This window comes from Stegostoma tigrinum, chromosome 32, assembly GCF_030684315.1.
Source record: "Stegostoma tigrinum isolate sSteTig4 chromosome 32, sSteTig4.hap1, whole genome shotgun sequence".
NCBI classification, from domain to species: Eukaryota; Metazoa; Chordata; class Chondrichthyes; order Orectolobiformes; family Stegostomatidae; genus Stegostoma; species Stegostoma tigrinum.
In genome coordinates, this window is record NC_081385.1 from 11,341,884 (window position 1) to 11,354,442 (window position 12,559).

Genomic DNA, 12,559 nt, shown 5'->3' on the forward strand with positions numbered 1-12,559 from the left:
CTCCCACTGAAGTAATCTTTGAAATAACTATTGTATTTTCTGTACACTTAATTTTGTACGTGGCAGGTTTGCTGTCAGACAATGTGTTCTGACTTGTTTCTTCGCGTTTTTCCTCTGTAACAATCAAATAAGAGCTGACAACAGTGACAATTTGAGGAATAAGTATCAGCCAAAGCATTAGGGAGGCTCAAAGCACCTGCAATGGAAAGTGTGTCTAACTGTCCATCAACCATCTCCTTTCTGTGGCTCATAACAACTGGTTTTGAGTGAGTGCAAAGTATTTGTTTGATGCTGTAACACATGACATGAAAAAACCACACTTTTATATATTGCTTTAACTCATCCAATATTTCATACAATATCTATTCCAAAATCTTTTTTGACAAGCATCTGTATTCATGTAAACAGCACTTGTATTTTTAATCAAGTTAATCCCTCACCTTAAACTTTGAAGAACAGACTTTACTAACTTTATTTTTCCAATTAAAGCAATTAGTTGCAACATTAAAGTGCAACTTTGCCCAAAGATAATTCACCAGTCATTGCTAATTTCCTTGCCCTTTCTGTATTTAACTGTCAACTCTGAGCCTTTAAAAGTTTATGCTAATTTTTCCCTGACACTTCAAGAACATCCTGTTAAACTTGGGAAAATCTGTTGCTGTGCAATTAAAGGAGGCTTAATATATTAGCCATTTACTGTGCATACCCTGAGCAGTTAGGAGAGGAGGCTCAAAATCACCAGTTCGAGCATAAAAATCTTAGCTGATATTCAAGTGTTGCATTGTTTTGAGGTGGGACGTTTTTCAAATTAGTCAATAAACAGGGGCCTTGTCTGCTCTCGGAGGAGGAGGATGTTACCATGATATCTCAGAGTGCAGAAGTGCATCCTGGTCAATGTTTATGTCCTGTCAACAGGATGAAAACATAATTGATTTGTATCATAAAATCCCTTCTGTGTGGAAGCAGACCATTTCACCCATCAAGTTTACACTGAACCTCTGAAGACCATTCCACCCAGACCCAAACTTCTACTCTGTCCCTGTAACCCTGCATTTCCCATGGCTAATCCACCTAGCCTGCACATCCCTGGGCAGTATGGGGCAATTTAACATAGCCATTTCACCTAACCTGCACATCTTTGGACTATGGGAGGAAACCGGAGCACCTGGAGGGAAACCCATGCAGACATGGGGAGGATGTGCAAACTCCACACAGTCACTTAAGGGTGGAATCAAACCCAAAGCCCCTGGTGCTGTGACGCAGCAGTGCTAGCCACTGCTGTGTTATCTGTGGGAGTTTGCTAAAATCTAAGACCTGGGTTTGCTAGTGCATGAATTGCAGAAGTTTTGAATGGAAGTACTGCAAGTAATCAAGAAAATTAATGGTTTATTGTGAGGGGAATAAAATGTGAGGTTATGCTTCAAGGATACAGAACATTGGTGAGATAGCATCTGCAGGACTATACACAGTATTGGTCACTGCGCTTATGGAAGGATGCTAATTCACTGGAAGCAGTTGAGAAGGAATAAGGTTGGTGTTGCAAAGGATGGGTTTGTTGCCCATAATTTGTTAGACTATGTAGATCTGTGCGTATTAGAACATAATTAGAACATAGAACATTACAGCACAGTACAGGCCCTTTGGCCCTCGATGTTGTGCCGACCTGTCGTACCAAACTCAAGCCCATCTAACCTACCCAATTCCATGTACGTCCATGTGCTTGTCCAATGACGACTTAAATGTACCTAAAGTTGGCAAATCTACTACCGTTGCAGGCAAAGTGTTCCATTCCCTTACTACTCTCTAAGTAAAGAAACTACCTCTGACATCTGTCCTATATCTTTCACCCCTCAATTTAAAGCTATGCCCCCTCGTGCTCGCCGTCACCATCCTGGGAAAAAGGCTCTCCCTCTGAAGCCAAAACAAGTTATGCATCCTTGATTGACCAGGTGTGAATTTTTGACCAAGATTATTGCCCATCTGAAGTGCTTGTAGGTTATGAAAAATTGGCAATATACAGTTTGAAAGCATGTTAAATCACTATCTACTTCAGCAATCAATGCAGACTATATGGAGAAAGGTAGATGAAGCAGTCTCTAGAATTGTATTGTACATTGTCTTAATGCTACTCTGTACACAAATAATTCCAAGCATCAATGCAGAATGCATGAGGATTCAATCATATGAATTTAAACACAATATCAACGCACCCAAGGATTCTCATAAACCATGTACGCACTTAGGATCACAAGACATCACTGATTCCCCTCTTGAATTTTACTCAGTTGTGATGTTGCCTATTGACGTCTTCCTTTAACAGAAATATGCAACCTGACCAGTTGTAGAAGAGCCATTCTGATAAACTTTTCTGCATTTCATGTTATAGGATATTGGTAGATGATTTCTAGAAGGTCCTTTGGCTTCTACAATGTAGAGGGTCTCGTGTTCGTCTCAAGGACTCATTGGTATTTGAGATGCATAATGCCAGCATACATGTTGTCAGACTGGTTGTAAGCAGTTAGAGTATCTTCTGTATACTGCACCACATTGTGCAAGCCTCCTGAGAGGATACACATTTTAGTCCAATGGCCTCTCAGGGAACATAGCTTGCAAATGCCCTGAAATGCTGAACACTGCCTTGGTGAGTGAGAGAAACCATATCCCATACAAGATTTGGATGTCGACTAATGTATCAATGGCTACAGCATCAACATTGTTACCTATTGCCAATCTCCTACATTTTCCCCTCAGTTGAGGTAGAATGTTATGAGTTGAATGGTGGAGTGAACTTAAGCGGTCAAATTGTTCACTCCTTGTTTTTCATAGCGTGCAATTGGGGAATTCAAAAAGAAGTCATTGCTTTCAATTCTGGGTCAGGCCAGGTTTCTAGTAGTTTTACTCACATCAAGGAATGGATTTCAGCCAAGTGGCTGTTCTAGGGTATAAGGGTTGTGGCAAAACTTGATTGTTTAAAGAGAAAGGGTGAGTTCGTACTTATTATGAGCAGAACCATGGGAATAGGCTGGTTGCTGGAATGCCTAGATTGAATGTTTACACAAGGATAATGCTGGTACAAAGCCCATGGTAATGATCAATGTTCGGTTTAATTCCTGCTGGACTTCAGACTAGTATGAGCTAATAAACTGAAGATAAAACTACAGGGTGTCTGAACACTCTGATGTGCAATGTTAAAATAAGCATGATCGGTTCGTTACGCAACAGACTTACCCAATATAAGGCTCTGAGCCTAGAGTTGCTCTCATTACTTCATCTGTACTGGGACTGTAGTAAGTATTATTCACATTTGGGAGAACTGTCATTGATTTCTGATCATTCAGATCATTCCTGGTTTTATCTGCAATGTTGGAATCCCACTCAGTGGAAAGATAAATTACAGAAAGGGTGCATGTAGAGAATGAGCTGCCAGAGGAAGTGGCGGAGTCTGGTACAATTACAACATTTAAAAGGCATCTGGATGGGTTCATGAACAGGAAGGTTTAGAGGGATATAAGCCAAATGCTGGCAATTCGGACTAGATCTATATAGTATATCTAAATAAATACATAAATATGGAGTCGTGTTTTTGTTCTAGAGAGTCTTATGCGTGGTCAGCTCTGGAGAAGCTTTTTTTGGAGGAATTTAATGAAGAGGTATTGTTTTTATCCAGTTAATCAGCTAAGTGGTTGAATTCATTTAATTTTTATGGTTGACGTATATATTCTTAAATTTTTTCTGTCTTAACATTATTTTCTGTAGGTAATGAAAGGTGGTTTATTTTATATATAAAGTGTTACTGAAACATGTTTTTCTTCTTTAAGGCTTAATGTTATTAAGGCCATGTATAAGGTACAGAGTGAGATGGCTTGTAGATTTAGAGAAGTTATAACCCAGCAGGATCAGTCAGATAGATGGGTGACTGTCAAGAAAGGTAAGAAGTTCAAAAGTCTTTGGTAGCTATTCCTCTATCAGATAGATATTTGGTTTTTGGAACAGTTGAAGGGGATAGTCTCTCCAAGGAAAAAGGAAGGGCCTGTCAGTTATTGGACACTTGGAACAATTCTTATGTAGCGTTTAATAAGCTTTAGTAGAATTATTATTATAAGGCAGTCTCCTGTCAATGGCATAGACAGGCAATTCTGTGGCAGTGAGAGTAAATTTAGAGGTTTGTTGCTTTGCTAGTGTTAGGATATGGGCACTTCTAAATATTTCAAACATATTGTTTAAGGTGAGGTGGAGAAGCCAGAAATTATTGTACACGTAGGTAGGAATGAGGTTTTTAGGGAAAAGATTAAAGCAGTTCACAGTGAATATGAGAGGTTGGGTAGAAGATTAAAAAACCCCCATAAAAGTAGTGATTTCTGGTTTACTCCTGATGCCAATATCAAACAAGGGATGGAACAAGAGGTAAAAGGAGATGAATCAATGGCTGAGGAGCTGGTGTACTGTTCAGGGATTCAGGTTTTGGACAATTGGAATGTCTTTTGGGATAGAAAAGGCTCCAACCTAAACTGGATAGAGACCAACATCTTAACAGGGAGATTTTATACTGATCGAGAAGATGAGTGGAGGAATTTGAAGTAGCAGGGTAAGTGGAAGGGTTGGTGGGGTAAGTTCTGAATGTGAGGCGAGCATGTCAATTAGAAAGGAAAATGAGAGAGTCAGAGTATGTAGTAACGCTGAAGAACTAAATTGAAGTTACGTCAATGCAAGGGGTCTTACAGGTAAGGCAGATGAACTCAAGGTCTCCCAATGCATCCCAAAACCAGTCCAACCTGTCTCTGCCTCCCTGACCTGTTCTTCCTCTCACCCATCCCTTCCTCCCACCCCATGCCGCACCTCCATCTACCTACTAACCTCATCCCACCTCCTTGACCTGTCCGTCTTCCCTGGACTGACCTATCCCCTCCCTACCTCCCCACCTATACTCTCCTCTCCACCTATCTTCTTTTCTCTCCATCTTCGGTCCGCCTCCCCCTCTCTCCCTATTTATTCCAGAACCCTCACCCCATCCCCCTATCTGATGAAGGGTCTAGGCCTGAAACGTCAGCTTTTGAGCTCCAGCTGGGCCTGCTGTGTTCGTCCAGCCTCACATTTTATTATCTTGAACTCAAGGTCTGTTTGAGAATGGGGAATTAGGACATCATAGCTCATACAGCAACTTGACTGAGAGATGGACAAGACTGGCAGCTGACTATTCCCATTTTTAGATGCTTTGGGAGTATAGAAGAGGAGGCAAGAAAGGAGGGTGGTATGGCGTTTTTGATTAAGGAATACATTACTGTAACTAGGAAAGATATTTCTGAAAAAACACCAGTGAAAATATCTGGGTAGAAATTACACATAAGAAAGGAAAGATCTCTTTGATGGCATTGTGCTATAGGCTCCCCAATAGTAAGAGTGAAATTGAGAAACAGATGTATAGGGAGATGTCAGAAATATGTGAGCATAATAAGGTAATAATAATGGGGGACTTTAATTTACCAAACATTGACTGGGACTACCACAGTGTTAAAGGTTTGGATGGTGAAGAATTTGATAAATGTGCTGAAGAAAATTTTCTTTCTCAATATGCGGATGCAACTACTGGAAAAGGAACAAAGCTAGACCTTCTTTTGGTCACTAAGGCAGTGCAGGCAACCAAAGTAAAAGTGGGGAAACACGTTGGGCCTAGTGATCACAATTCTATTAGTTTCAAAATGGTTATGGAAAAGGATAAACCTTCCATAAAAGTTAATGTTTTTAATTGGAGTTAAGCAAATTTTAATGGTATGAGACAGAAACTTTCAAAAGTTGATTGGAGTAACTGTCTGCAAATAAAAGGATGTCTGATAAGTGGGAGGTGTTCAAGAGTTTGATGATGAAAAATTCAGAGGCATTTTGTTCCTGTTTGAGCAAAGGGTAAAGCTGGTAAGATTAAGGAACAATGGATGAATAAAGATATTGCGGTTCTAGTCATAAATAAAAGAGAACCTTTTGGTTTAGATATAGACGATATGGTTCAATTGAATCTTTTAAAAAATATAAAGAATGTAGGGGTATTCTTAAGAAAGAGACTAGGACGGCAAAGAGGGTAAATGAGATAACATTGGCAGATAATATTAAGGATAATCCAAAGACATTCTACTAATACATTAAGAACAAGAAGGTAACTAGAGAGAGGGTAGGGCCTCTTAAAGATCAAGGAGATCATTTTTGTGTTGAACCCCAGGAGATGGGAGGGATACTAAATGAAAATTTCACATCAGTTTTACTGTGGAGAAAGAAATGGAGAGTAGAGAATGCAGAGAAATAAACATTGATGTTTTAAAAACAGTTCACATTACAGAAGAAGACATTCAGGAGGTCTTTGAGAATGGATAAATCTCCAGGACATGATCAAATGTATCCCAGAATATTGTTGGAAATAAGGGAGGAAATTACGAGACCCCTTGCAGAAATATTTGCCTCATGTAAAACCATGCGGGAGGTGCCTGATGACTGGAAGGTGACTAATGTGGTACCTTTGTTTAAGAAAGGCTACAAGGAGAAATCGGGGAACTATAGACCTGAGGGCTGTGGGTAAATTATTGGAGGTGATTATAAAAGATAGAATTTATGGACATTTAGCGAGGCAAAATTGATTAGGAACAGTCAGCATGGTTTTGTGTGAGGAAAATCATATTTCACAAACTTGATTGAGTTTTTTGAGGAAGTTGCTGAAGAGATTGATGAGAGCAGACCAGTAGACATTGTTTGTTTGACTTTTAATAAAACCGTTGACAAGGTTCAGCATGGCAGACTAATTAGTAAAGTGAGGTCACATGAAATTCAGGGTGAGCTTTCCAGCTGGATACATAATTGGTTTAACAGCAGGAGACAGTGAGTAATAATGGAGGGATGTTTTTCAGACTGGAGGCCTGTGACCAGCAGTGTTCCACAGGGATTGGTTCTGGTCCTTTTTTTTGCCATTTGTATAAATGATTTGCGTGAGAATGTAGAAGGCATGGTTAGTAAGTTTGCAGATTACACCAAAACAGTTGGCGATATAGATAGTGAAAAGGGTTTTCTAACATTACAAAGTGATCTTATCAAATGGGTCAATGGGAAAAGAGGCAGATGAAGTTCAATCTTATAAAGGCAAGGAGATTGCATTTTGGTACAACAAACAAAGATAGGGCTTATACAATTAAGGATCGGGCCTTGGGTAATGTTGTAGGGGTGCAGGAACATAACTGTTGATAGTTTGAGTCATATTTTGACAGGTGTTTGACACACTTGCCTTCATTGCTCAGTCCTTTGAGAATAGGCGTTGGGATGTTATGTTGAGGTTGTGCAGGACTTTGGTGAGGTCACTTCTGGAGTCCAGTTCTGGTCACCAGAAGGATGTTATGGGAAGGGTCTTATTAAGCTGGAGAGGGTTCAGAAAAGATTTATCAGGATGTTGCAGGATATGATATGTTTGAGTTAAAAGGAAAGGCTGGATAGTTTGGGATTACTTTCACTGGAGCGCAGGAGGTTGAGAGGTGACCTGAAAGAAGTTTTTAAAATAATGAGGTATAGATGGAATTGATGGTCATTGCCTTTTCCCTAAGAAGGGGAATTTCAAGAGTAGGGGCACATTTTTAAGGGGACAGAAGAGATATTTTGAAAAAGACATGAGGCATGGACTGGTTGGACCGAAGAGTCTGTTTCCATGATGTCATCTCTATGACTCCATGCCTTTCCTCACATTTGTTTTCCTGTTCTGAAATGGTCAATAGAGAAATAAAGTAAGATTTTAAAAAAAAATTTTAGCATCACCTGAGAAATGAGAGTCAGTTACATTTTAAAAATGCTTTATTCAAACAATAATAAAAGTGACACCAACATCAGTAAATCAAGAAAAAGAATTCCAAAGCATCTTTAATGGACTTGAAACATTAATTTTGTTTTATTTTTCCAAACATACGGCAAGATCTGCTTAGGTTCTTCAGCAATTTTTCATTGCAGAATTAAAACAATCTATTGTCCTGGATTAGTCTCTGTAATTTTTGCTAACAGTTATGATGTAACATGGATAATTGTGGGCTTAAGGGTTCAGTCCTGGGGTTTGTCACATAAACTGTCTTGCTCTTTCAAGGTGCAATGAGTCCTGAATGACCATGGGTTCTTGCTGAAACATCAAACTGAAGTCCTCTCTGCTTGTTCAGGATAATGTGAACAATTCTAAGACATTCTTTGAAGAACAACAAAAATCGACGAGGCGTTGGGACCAACATTGCCTTCCTTCTTCTACTCTATGCCACTAGACCTTCTCAACCAGCACCACCATTTGCTGGCAGTGGGACAGGGTCAACTTACATTCATCTAGCGCCTTTCACATCAGAAGTTGTCCCAAGGAGCTGCACAGGAGTGATCAACCGTAGAATTTGAAGCCAAGCTACATAAGGAGACATGAGGGCAGGTGGCCACAAGATTGGGTCAAAGGAGGTAGGTTTTAAGGAGTGTTTTAGAGGAGCCACAGCGGCTCAGTGGTGAGAACTGCTGTCTCCCAGCAGCAGGGACCCAAGTTCAATTCCACCTTCGGGTTTTCTCCTACAGTCCAAAGATGTGCAGGCTAGGTGGATTGGCCATGCTAAATTGCCCGTAGTGTTCAGGGAGGTGTAGGTTAGGGGGTTGGGTCTGGGTGGGATTCTCTGAGCTTTGGTGTGGACTTGTTGAGCTAAAGGGCCTCTTTCCACATTGTAGGGATTCTACTAAATAATGTGTCGGAAGGAAATTTCAGAGCCAGGCAGGCTGCTTCAATGAGTAACCTAGAGCACACTCAGGAGAACAGATTCAGATTATCATATCTATGAAACTTTTGGTGGCTGATATATTTACCTACTGCCATCAAAAGCAAATGATTGGCTCCTGGCGATATGGTGCAGAAGTCCAAAATACTACCACATCTCCTTTCTTTAGAAATGAACTGAGATGCCCTGACAGGAAAGTCTCTGATTTAATTGTTACTTGTGCTAAGTTAGACAATTTCTGCCGAGTTAGTCTTACAAATGGTCTCGGCCCTTCAGGTATACGAGGAGGTGGATCAATCACACAGCATTCCTTGGCATGACGGATAATGTGAGAAATTACAGGAATTCAGCTGTATATCTGTAGCCTGGTGAGGTTAATGAAACAAATACCTTTAGATTAGCTGTTAAACTGAAGACTCTGTCAGCACATTAAAGTCATCTTGCTATTGGACTCTGTTAAAGAAACACAGCTGACCTACCCATGGTGGCATGACAGTGATTGAATCCTCAACTAATACCATTAGCCAGCCATTAGCACTTTCCTGCTTTTGGGATCTTCCTGTGTTCAAATTGGTTGTTGTATTTCCTAAATTACAATATTTCAGGGGAAAATTGTTTGCTGTAAACTACTTTGGCATGACAGATGTGAAAGGATCAATGTAAGTTCTTTCATAACTCAGAAAGAATAGGTTACAATAAGGCAACTTGCACCTTTGCAATGTGTGAGTGATCTGTGGTGATTGTTTGGACAAAGCAAGTTAGGTATGAGCCTGTTAAAATGCTCAGATGTGAATGGAGAAGGCTTGGGCAAGTGAAACATTCCCAGAGGTCTGTAATTAAAGCAACAATGAATAAATAAGACAAGGTATTGACAATCAACAAATAGCAGAAGCTTATTCGCTAAAGAGGAGGTACTGTTCACAAAGGTAGTATGCATTGGAACAGAAACTAAAATGTTTAATCTGTATGTGGTTAGCTCTGTTAAACAAAAGAGAACATTAACTGGAAGACAAAGCTTTCTTATCTTCTGCAGTTTCTATTACTCATTCAGTAAATTTTGAAAGCATTTTAAAAGAAATTCTTATTCTTCCTGAGGGAAAGTGAGATGTGAAGGCACTAACACAGTGCAGAAACCATGCCATATGGTGAGGAAGATCCCAATCGGTTTATGGAGTTGGCAGGAGTGTGGTCTGAATCATGTATTCCGAGCTGCAGGTACGCCAGATCTTGATGTTCCAGTTTGAAATTCATCCACCAAAACAAGCAGCCATTTCCAAAATTCCAGATCCGCAAAACTCAAAGAGGATGAATCAGCAACTAAGAAACAGAATCAAAATACTGTCGGTGCTGCAAATCTGAAATAAAACTGAAAACTGTTTGAAATACTCAGCAAGTCTGCTAGCATCTCTGGAGCGAGAAACAAAGTTAACATTTCTGGTCAATGGTCTTTCTTGAAATTCGAAATAGGTGTGAGATACCTGGGGCTTTGAAAAGATGGATTGCTAGACTTAGGAAAAGTAGTGGTGGGAAGGTTGCAATTTGAACATTCCTGATACATGATTTTTGTGGAAAGGTTCACTGAGCTTTTATATTGGCTCACCAGAGATCCTGGAAACTTCTGTCAGAATAAGACATTGTTAAGAGATTCTTAAAGGCTAAATTAACACAGGCATTGTCGGTGCATTAAAGAAACAAGATTAAAAATTAAATCGATATGATATTGTGACTGTGGACTTTTCACTTCATAGTGGATGATTGGTCTCTTTCCAGGAATGTAGATGAGTGGCATAGATGATTTGTGCTGAGTGTTAGGATTCAGAAATATTTGGGAGGGTTTGGTGGGGCATCAGTAAAGGAATAGTAGCTACGATCTTTATGCATACAAGCTCTAATCTATACTCTGAGAGAGGTCCATAGTTCACTGACTGTTACCTTAGTTTATCAGTTACTACGAGACAATCTTCTATTGGAGTCATTTTTGATACATAGGAAGATGGTTGTGGTTGTTGGAAGTCAGTCATCACAGCTCCAAGATGTTTCTGCAGGAGTTCCTCAGGGTAGTGTCCTAGGCCCAGCCATCTTCAACTGCTTCATCAATGGCTTTCCCTCAATCATAAGGTCAGAAGTGGGGATGTTCAGCATTGTTGAGCACCATTCACAACTCCTCAGATAGTGAAGCACTGAACAAATAAAGAGAATCCTGGACAACATCCAGCTTTGGGCTAGGAAGTAGCAGGAAACATTTACGTCACATGAGTGCCAGATGATGATTATCTCCAACGAGACAGAATCTAATCTTTGCCATTTGTCATTCAATAACATTACCATCACTGAGTTCCCCCACTGTCAACATCCTGGGGGTATACCTTTGACCAGAAACTGAAGTAGTCATATAAAGCGATTAATAAAACGGGTCAGAGGCTATGAATCCTGCATTGATTAACTCAGCCCCTAATTCCCCAAAGCCTATTATCTATCTACAAAACATAAGCCAGGAATGAACACCGCCAATCCGGATGAGTGTAACTCCAACAACACTCTAGAAGTACCACCATACAACATGACTTTCCTGCATTAAATAGGGTTTGCAAAAGAATACACTGCAACATCAGAGATATGTCTGATAAATTGAGATAAGTCTTCATTTGCCTTTTCTCTTGAGATGTTGTTAGCTTTTTGCATTTTTGGTTTTGTTTCAGTTTGTCAGCTTTTGCAAGTTTCTTGCTCTATCAAATAATCACTGTAAGAAATTCATTTGGTAACAATCACCATTTGAATGAGCACTTTGACAAAACGACTGTTGACTGTATAGGTGGTATTCTAATGCCACATTTATGAGCAGTTTCAGAATAAATGCTGTGTGGGGTGGATTAAGAGGTTTGGAGTAACATCAAAATAATAGTGCAGACGCAGCATCTTAAATTAGTTACTAGGAAACACAATCATTGAGACTATTCAGTGAGGGAAGCTTGATATCATCTGGGACACAGCAGATGCTTGATTGCTATCATATCCATAAACTTCCACTCTCTCCACCACCAATGCTTAGTAGCAGCAGGGTGTACACTATCTATAAGATTCATTGCAGAAATTCACCAAGGCTGTAAAAGAGCACCTTCCAACTCTATACCACTATTATCTAAAAAGATAAGGGCAGCAAATATATAGGGGAACACCATCACCCAGGAGTTCCCCTCCAAGTCAATCGCCATCCCAATTTGGAATTATATCCTTCAGTGTTGTTGGGTCAAAATCCTGGAACTTCCTCTCAGCATTGTGGGTCTACCTATATCATGTCAACTTCAGCATTGCAAGAGGCAGCTAACAGCACGGTGGCTCCGTGGTTAGCGCTGCTGCCTCACAGAATCAGCCTCAGGCGACTGTCTGTGTGGAGTTTGCACATTCTCCCCATGTCTGTGCGGGTTTCCTCCGGGTCGTCTGGTTTCTTCCCACAGTGCAAGGATGTGCAGGTTAGGTGGATTGGCTATGCTAAATTGCCCATAGTGTGTAGATTAGGTGGGTTATGGGGAGATGGGTCTGGGTGGAATACTCTGGGGGTCAGTGCGGACTTTTTGGGCTGAAGGGCCTGTTTCCAAATTGTAGGGATTCTATGAACACCGTCACTTTCCCAAGGGCAAATAGGGATGGTCAATAAATCCTAGCCAAACCAGTGGCACCCAAGACCCACAAGTAAATAAAGAGAGGTGGTGAGCCTTGCTGTTGAAGACAGTTCATTAATGACTTGGGCTTATGTTCAGTGTTTTTGCAACTGTACTTGTCCAGGACGGCCTGCCCTACTTGACACT

The 12,559-nt window shown here is 40.4% G+C and overlaps 1 long non-coding RNA gene across 1 annotated transcript; it reads left to right on the plus strand.

Annotated features, from left to right (window-relative positions):
• Positions 1–3,228: 3,228 nt before the first annotated feature.
• Positions 3,229–10,400, plus strand: LOC125467055 (uncharacterized). The gene is made up of 3 exons (XR_007250555.2): positions 3,229–3,287; positions 8,099–8,448; positions 9,849–10,400. It is a non-coding gene; the product is annotated as an uncharacterized LOC125467055 (long non-coding RNA).
• The last annotated feature ends 2,159 nt before the right edge of the window (positions 10,401–12,559 follow it).